This window comes from Macaca fascicularis, chromosome 1 (assembly GCF_037993035.2).
Source record: "Macaca fascicularis isolate 582-1 chromosome 1, T2T-MFA8v1.1".
NCBI lineage: Eukaryota > Metazoa > Chordata > Mammalia > Primates > Cercopithecidae > Macaca > Macaca fascicularis.
In genome coordinates, this window is record NC_088375.1 from 83,367,233 (window position 1) to 83,374,962 (window position 7,730).

The following is a 7,730-nucleotide window of genomic DNA, read 5'->3' on the forward strand; positions in this document are numbered from 1 at the left end:
ACCTCCCGGGCTCATGTGATTCTCCTACTCCAGCCTCCTGAGTAACTGGGACAACGGGCATGTGCCACCACGCCTGGCTAATTTTTGTCTTTTTTGTAGAGACAAGGTCTTGCCACATTGCCCAGTCTGGTCTCAAACTCCTGGTCTTAAGCAATCCACTCACCTTGGCCTCCCCAAGTGTTGGGATTACAGGTGTGAGCCACTGTGCCCGGCTCCTAATAAATCTTTTGCTCCCCTAACTCTGACTCAGGGTTGGCCTCCTGGAGAATCCCACCTGTGGCCTCTTCTATACTCCTGTGCCTCCGTTTCCACCTCACAGGTGGTATCCATGCCTCTAACCCAACACTGCAGCAGGACTGAGCCAGAACCCTGTGCTGTGCCCACCTTCCCGAAGCACTCTGACCTCATGATTCCCCTCCTGCCCAGTGAAGAGACGAGACAGCCTCGTGCCCACCCCACAGCACTGGCCATGCCTCCTGCATCGTTCCTAATGATTAGTACCTGTGTCTCCTAAAGATGCTATGAGCACCTTAAAGGGCCTTCCCATATTTATTCTAATTCTTCCAGACCAGTCAGCAAATGGCCAGCCCGGCACTCTCTAGGCCCCCGGTGAGTGGGATGTCCACTTCATGAGGATTCTCCCTCCTCCGGAGGACAGCCCTGGCCAGTGGAATGTTCTGGATTGTAGAAACCTACCACCCCATTCTTCCCATTATTCCTCACACGACTGGATTTCCAAATCCAGTCCCCCACCACTGTGCCCACGCAACCTGAACATGTTGTAGTTTGCTGATGAACTTCAAAAGTGGGGTACCCAGGGCTCAACACAGCTCCCTGGAACGAGCCGATTGGCTGAGCGGAGAAAAAAGGCTCTGTGGATACATTTGTTGACATAACCAAAGGTCATATTCGTTACCTTGGACTTCATGCAGACTCTTCAGTCCGAATACCTGCGTTCATATATCTTCTCAGTCAGCTTCGCCTCGGATGCATTACTTCATGTCTGTGCCTCCGTCTCTCAGCTGTGAAGTAGGATCCTACCAGTACCCTCCAATCGCAAACCGAGAGGCTGGGAAAAGGCAACGACGCCTATCGGCCAGCAGAGGGCGCTACGCACCCGTGTTGGACGGGGCTCGCTGCGGAGCATGACCGCCAGGGGTCGCCCGAGCGCTGCCGTCCAGGCCCCGGGCTCCGGCAGAGTCTGGCTGGCCTTCCGTGCCCAGCGGACCTGCACCCCTGGGGCCTTGGTACGTGCCGCCCTTCCCTGCTCCTCACTCTCCCCGCTCGCCTGGTAGGCTCCTCGTGGTTCCCTGCAAATCCCCACACCAGCCCGGCTGCGGTGGCCGAGGGCAGATGGGCAGGCTGGGTGAGATTGGCGGGATGGTGTAGGCAGTGATGCCAGCCTTGGAAAGGATGGAAATGACACCGCACAGAGTACAGCAGACCCATCACTTCCAAGGACTCGATGAGGTCGAGGCCAGCTCCTCTCCCTAGCAGTGTCTTTTCGTCACCTGCTCCTGAGGCCTGTCCTGGCCCAGGACCTCATGTGCTCCTCCTGGCCAGGTGCCTGTACCATCCACCCTTGCCCGGGGTGCCCTCTGCTCCATTAAATGCCCCGCCTGAGAGCCTACGAACTCCCAGGACTGCTCCTCCGTGGAGGTCCCCAGGGCCAAGGAAGCAGGCTGGCTTTAGCGGGTACTGCAGAACAACAGACGGGATCCAGAGCTGATGTTAGAATTCTCCTTCCCGGCCGGGCACAGTGGCTCACGCCTGTAATCCCAGCACTTGGGGAGGCCAAGGCGGGAGAATCACTTGGGGTCAGGAGTTCGAGACCAGTCTGGCCAACATGACGAAACCTCATCTCTACTAAATATACAAAAATTAGCCAGGCATGGTGGTGCACACCTGTAATCCCAGCTATTCAGGAGATGAGGTAGGAGAATCGCTTGAACTCTGGAGGCAGAGGTTGCAGTGAACCGAGATCGGGTCATTGCACTCATTGTCAACCTGGGTGACAAGAGCAAAACTCCATCTCAAAAAATAAAAACAAAAATAATTCTCCTTCCACTTGGTGAGGAAATGGAGATGACACCTCTTTCTGGCCAGATGGGAAATGGCAGTGAATGGTCACAGTTCCCCTTCCTCTTGGTGGCCAAGGAAGCATTTTAATTGGGCCTAAAGTCGAGGAAACTCCTGTTTCCAAAGTGCCTGCTGGGTCCTTGTCAGCCAAGGGAAGACCATCACATATCCAAGAAGATTCATTTTCAGTGTCGACTTGACCATGGGATGCCCAGGCATTTGGTCAGACATGATTCTGGTGTGGCTGTGAGGGTGTTTCTGGATGCAATTTGCATTTTAATGGGCAGACGGAGTACAGCAGATCCTCCTCCCTAGTGTGGGTGGGCCTCATCCAATCAGTTGAAGGCTTGCTAGAGCAAAAAGGCTGACGCTCCCACAGGTAAAAGGACATTACCTGCCTGACTACTTGCGCTGGGACATCATTTTTTTCTTGCCTTCAGACTTGCACTGAGACCTCAGCTCGTCTTACATCTTGAGCCTGCTCGGTTTTGGAATGGAGCTACACCATTGGCTGTCCAGGTCTCCAGCTTGGCAACTCGCACTGCAGCCTCCATCATCAAGTGAGTCAATTCCTTTTCACGAGAGAGAGAGAGAGAGAGAGAGAGAGTGTGTGTGTGTGTGTGTGTGTGTGTGTGTGAATATACTTGTATGTATATGTCTGAATGTTTATTTTCCCCCAAAGTTCGCATGTTGAAATCCTAACTCCCAAGGTGATGGTATCCGGAAGTGGGGCCTCTAGGAGGTGAGGTGGTGAGGGTAAAGCTCACATGAATGGGATTAGTGCTGTTACAAAAGACATATGCACACCACATCCTCTTAGTTCTGCTTCTCTGGAAAGCCCGGACTAAACATCCAAACCAAAAGAGCAACACGAGGGTCAGGTGCGGTGGCTCACGCCTATAATCCCAGCACCTCTGGAGGCTGAGCCAGGTGGATTGCTTGAGCCTGGGAGTTGAAGACCAGCCTGGGCAACATAATGAAACCCTGTTTCCACCAAAATACAAAAAATTAACTGGGCATGGTGGCATGCACCTGTAATCCCAGCTACTCTGGAGGCTGAGGCACAAGAATTGCTTGAACCCGAGAGGCAGAGGTTGCAGTGAGCTGAGATTGCACCAGTGCACTCCAGCCTAGGTGACAGAGTGAGACCCTGAAAAAAAGAAAAAGAAAGAAAGAGAAAGAGGGAGGGAGGGAGGGACGGAAGGAAGGAAGGAAGGAAGAAAGGAAGGAAGGCAGGCAGGCAGGCAGGCTACTTAAAATTATCCCTGAGGTTGAAATGACTGTGTCGAAGTGTTTATGGCAAAATGTCTTGTATTGTTCTCTATCCCTCCTATGTTCCAACTAAACGGGAATTTTCCATTCCCATTCCCTAATTTCTGTACTCCTATAGCACTCTCTGCCTGGGGCACCCTTCACCGTTCACCCCCAAGGTTGCACTCTGATGCCACCTCCCGCATGAAGTCTTCCTCTGCACTCCCACACACCCTGCTTGTGTCTATTAGGAATCCTTTCGGCTGCAAGCAACAGATCCTCTGACTAGCAGTGACTTAAACAAAGAGTGGTTTATTTTTCCTTAAATAAGTATAGGGGTAGGTGGTTGCCGACATGAGTGTGGTGGGTCAGAGATGCCCAGTCTGGCTCTCTGAGATTCTTGACCTTCCCCTCATGATTACAAGATGGCTGCAGTTGCCCAGAGCATCATACACTCCCATCAAGTTCAAGGAAGAGAAGTGAGGGGGTAGAGCAGGGGAGAGCTTTTTCATTTGCCTTCCTTTTATCTGGGAGAAAAAAAAAACCTTCCCAGGAGCTTCCAACAGAACTAGATGTGTCCAGAACTAGGCCACAAGGCCCCCTTCACAGACTGAGGATGGACCTGCATTCCTGAGATCAAGGGAGCTCCACTGAGGCCTACACGAAACGGGGTTCTGGCAGCAGGCAAAAAAGGACGGGGAGGCTTTTGAGGAGGCAGCTTCTCCCACATTGCCAGCTGTCCCTTTCCTACCTCCCGCTGTAGATCACAGGGCTGACCATAAAAGGCACTTAAAACATTCAGACTTCATTTTGATTACAGTCAGGGAGCCTCAAAAGGCCTTGAGCAGGAAGAGGCGTGTTCTGACTGCGGTTCATACGGCTCCCTCCAGCCACAGTGGGCTGTGTGCAGGGCGAGAGAGGAGGAAGCGGGAGACTGCCGTGGAGGTCCAGTGAGAGGTGGAGGGAGGTTGACAGGACTTGGCAGCAAGGCTGGAAACAAGTGGAGCTCCAGGAGGATCATGCGGGAGGCAGATCCATGGGGCCCACTCACTTATGGGCAGGGGAGCCCAGGAGAAAGTAAAAATTGCTTGGGGATCAGAATGGAGGAGGAGTGTGAAGAGTTTGGTTTGGGTCATCTTGGATTTGAGATGCTGCAGGGCTGTCCTGGGGTCCTGTCCCCAGTGGGTAGGACAGTGGCTCTGGTCCTCAAGAGACAGGACAGGGCTGAGACACTCCTTGGAGTTACTGGTGTGTTGATGGAGAAAAGGCAAGAGAAGACACAGGAGAGAACGGGCTCTTCTCCGGAGGCTGAGAGGTGGGTAAGGAACAAAGCCTTCAAAAGCACCAATAGCAGCTGGGCGCAGTGGCTCACGCCTGTAATCCCAGCACTTTGGGAGGCCAAGGCAGGTGGATCATTGAGGTCAGGAGTTCGAGACTAGTCTGGCCAACATGGCGAAACCCCGCATCTACTAAAAATACAAAAATTATTTGGGCATGGGGGCGGGCACCTGTAATCCCAGCTACTCGGGTGGCTGAGGCAAGAGAATCACTTGAACCCAGGAGGTGGAGGCTGCAGTGAGCTGAGATCGTGCCACTGCACTCCAGCCTGGGCGACAGAGTGAGACTCCATCTCAAAAAAAAAAAAAAAAAAAAGGGAGGCACCAATAGGAGACTGAGAAGGAGGCCTCCCAAAAAAGAGAGGAGACGGCAGGACAGGGCAGGACAGCTCCCAGGAAAAAGGCTGACACAGCGACACAGCTTGGACTTTATAACTCATAGGGTTCTCATTCCTCTAATTCTGGTCTCCAAGAACCCAGAGTAAATCCAAAATTTACTGAACTTCACTGTAAGTTCAGCCCTATGGATAGAACTTAGATCTAAAAGGATATATTTCAGCTGCTTCTCTGCTGAACCACAGTAGTCAGTGTGGTGCACGCTTGAAACTTTTAAACAAACTGTCACTGTCTTTGGAGAGAAGCAACTAATCTCGATATCTACCTTCTTTCAGTGTTGCAAGAACCATCCTCAGTTCCTTAGGTTCCTCACCTGAGACTATTTCACAAATCTTTTATATACACAAGCCAACAGACACAGATAATCAGTTTTTGTATTAAAACATTTTGATTTGTGGTACACGCAAATATTAATATATTCTGCCAGCCAGGCATGTTGGCTCACGCCTGTAATCCCAGCACTCTGGGAGGCTAAGACGAGGATCACTTGAGCCCAGGAGTTTGAGACTAGCTGGGACAACAGAGTGAGAACCCATTTCTACAAAGTAAAGATAAATTAGCCAGGCATGGTGGCATGCACCTGGAGTCCCAGGTATTCAAAAGGCTAAGGCAGGAGGATCGCTTGAGCCTGGGAGGTTGAGGCTGCAGTGATCTGAGACTGCACCACTGTACGCCAGCCTGGGAGACAGAGCAAGACCCTGTCTCAAAAGTATAAATGTATAGCTGGGCGTGATGGTTCATGCCTATAATCCCAGCACTTTGGGAGGCTGAGGAGGGCAGATCACTTGAGGTCAAGAGTTCAAGACCAGCCTGGCCAACATGGTGAAACCCTGTCTCTACACATACAAAAATTAACTGAGTGTGGTGTTGTGTGCCTATAATCCCAGCTACTCAGGAGGGTGAGGCAGGAGAATCGCTTGAACCTGGGAGGTGGGGGTTGCAGTGAGCCAGGATTGTGCCACTGCACTCCAGCCTGGGTGACAGAGTGAGACTCTGTCTCAAAAAAAAAAAAAAAAAAAAATGGTGGCCGGGTGTGGTGGCTCATGCCTGTCATCCCAGCACTTTGGGAGGCTGAGGCAGGCGGATCACCTGAGGTCGGGAGTTCGAGACCAGCCTGGCCAACGTGGAGAAGCCACATCTCTACTAAAAATACAAAATTAGCTGGACATGGTAGCGCATGCCTGTAATCCCAGGTACTCGGGAGGCTGAGGCGGGAGAATCACTTGAACCCGGGAGGCGGAGGTTGTGGTGAGCTGAGATTGCTCCATTGCACTCCAGCCTGGGCAACAAGAGCAAAACTCCTCCGTCAAAAAAAAAGAGGGGGCATAAATATATATTATATTATATTTAATTATATATAAATATAAATCATATAATATGTTAGATATATTATATAAATATAAATCATATATTAGATTTATATTAACATATCTTTATAATAGATATATCACTGCCTACCAGACCATGGATCCAATTTTTAGCACAGAGGTGTGACACACATCAGTGTGACTTTCCAGAACTCCACTTTCCCTAGGCTTGCTTTGGGGTGAAGATGAGGCCCTGGGGTGCCTGTCTGATGGCCACATCCACTGCTCCTTGCTGGGCAGCGAGGAGCTCAGGAAAGCAGGTTGGGTCCTGAGAGATGCATGGTAATTCATCTGAACGGATTAAGTGGATCTCTCCTCTCTGCAGATGGAGAGTAGTGGGATGGGACCAGCTCTGCCTGAGATCTGAAAGTCACAGGGGCCACAGAAAAGTTTCCTGCCTGAGAAAAATGGAAGGGATGCACAAGGAGGAAACCACCTGCTGGGGGCTGAGGCAGCGACAGTGGCACTGAGGAAAGGCAGGAACCTAGCCGTGGCATCCAAAGCTGTGGAATTAAGCCCTCCTACCTCAGGGTTGAGTGTCACGTGTGCTAATAAACCTGTAGGGTAAGACCTAAAATTGAAACCCAACACTATGTGCTGCCTTGATCTCTGCTCCAATTGGAAGGGCCCGGTGTGACCGAGCTGCAAGTTCCCCTCCTCACTCTGTTCTCGAAGATGAGGCCCCCGGGCAAACATCCCTCCTTACCCAGGAGACCAGGCAGGGCTCCTGCTCACCCACGAGTTGTGGGTTTTACTTCCTTACCAGCCTGTGGAATTACTTAAACAAGTCAATCATATTCTCAGGTGGGAACCAGGGGTCACCACACCCTCTTGCTACCACAAAGCCTGCCTCCCACAGCCCCGGCTGGTTCCCTCTGTTCCTGAGTGCAGTTCCCATGGAGCCCTGTGTGGGGCAGTGTCCTCCTCCCCTGAGCTGTGCGTTCAGGTTACTAATAACCTGCTGTCAAGCTTACCTGTCCAGTATCAGGTGCTGTGTGTTTGGCCATTGCTACAATCCCAGGGCAGGAATCCCTCCCTCATTAACAGGTGAAAAGGAGGAAATTAAAACTGTTATTTACATAAGCTGCTTTAAGTCAGGTGTTATTTATAGCTGGACGCAACCTGTCATCTAAGCCCAGATGCTCCCATAATACCAATTACTCCTACTCTGAATGTCTCCCACTTGCCCTTGCTTGACACGGACTCAGGAAAGCATCAAGCCAGTGGGTTTATTTCCTCTGCCCATAGCGTGACAGATCACAGAACCTGATCACCGTGTGGCACATCCATGAATCCAGGT

The 7,730-nt window shown here is 51.3% G+C and overlaps 1 long non-coding RNA gene across 1 annotated transcript; it reads right to left on the reverse strand.

The window, feature by feature from the left end:
- Positions 1–2,145: 2,145 nt before the first annotated feature.
- Positions 2,146–7,469, reverse strand: LOC135968593 (uncharacterized). The gene is made up of 2 exons (XR_010583505.1): positions 7,405–7,469; positions 2,146–2,651 (listed from the first exon to the last, which is right to left on the reverse strand). It is a non-coding gene; the product is annotated as an uncharacterized lncRNA (long non-coding RNA).
- Between the last annotated feature and the right edge of the window lie 261 nt (positions 7,470–7,730).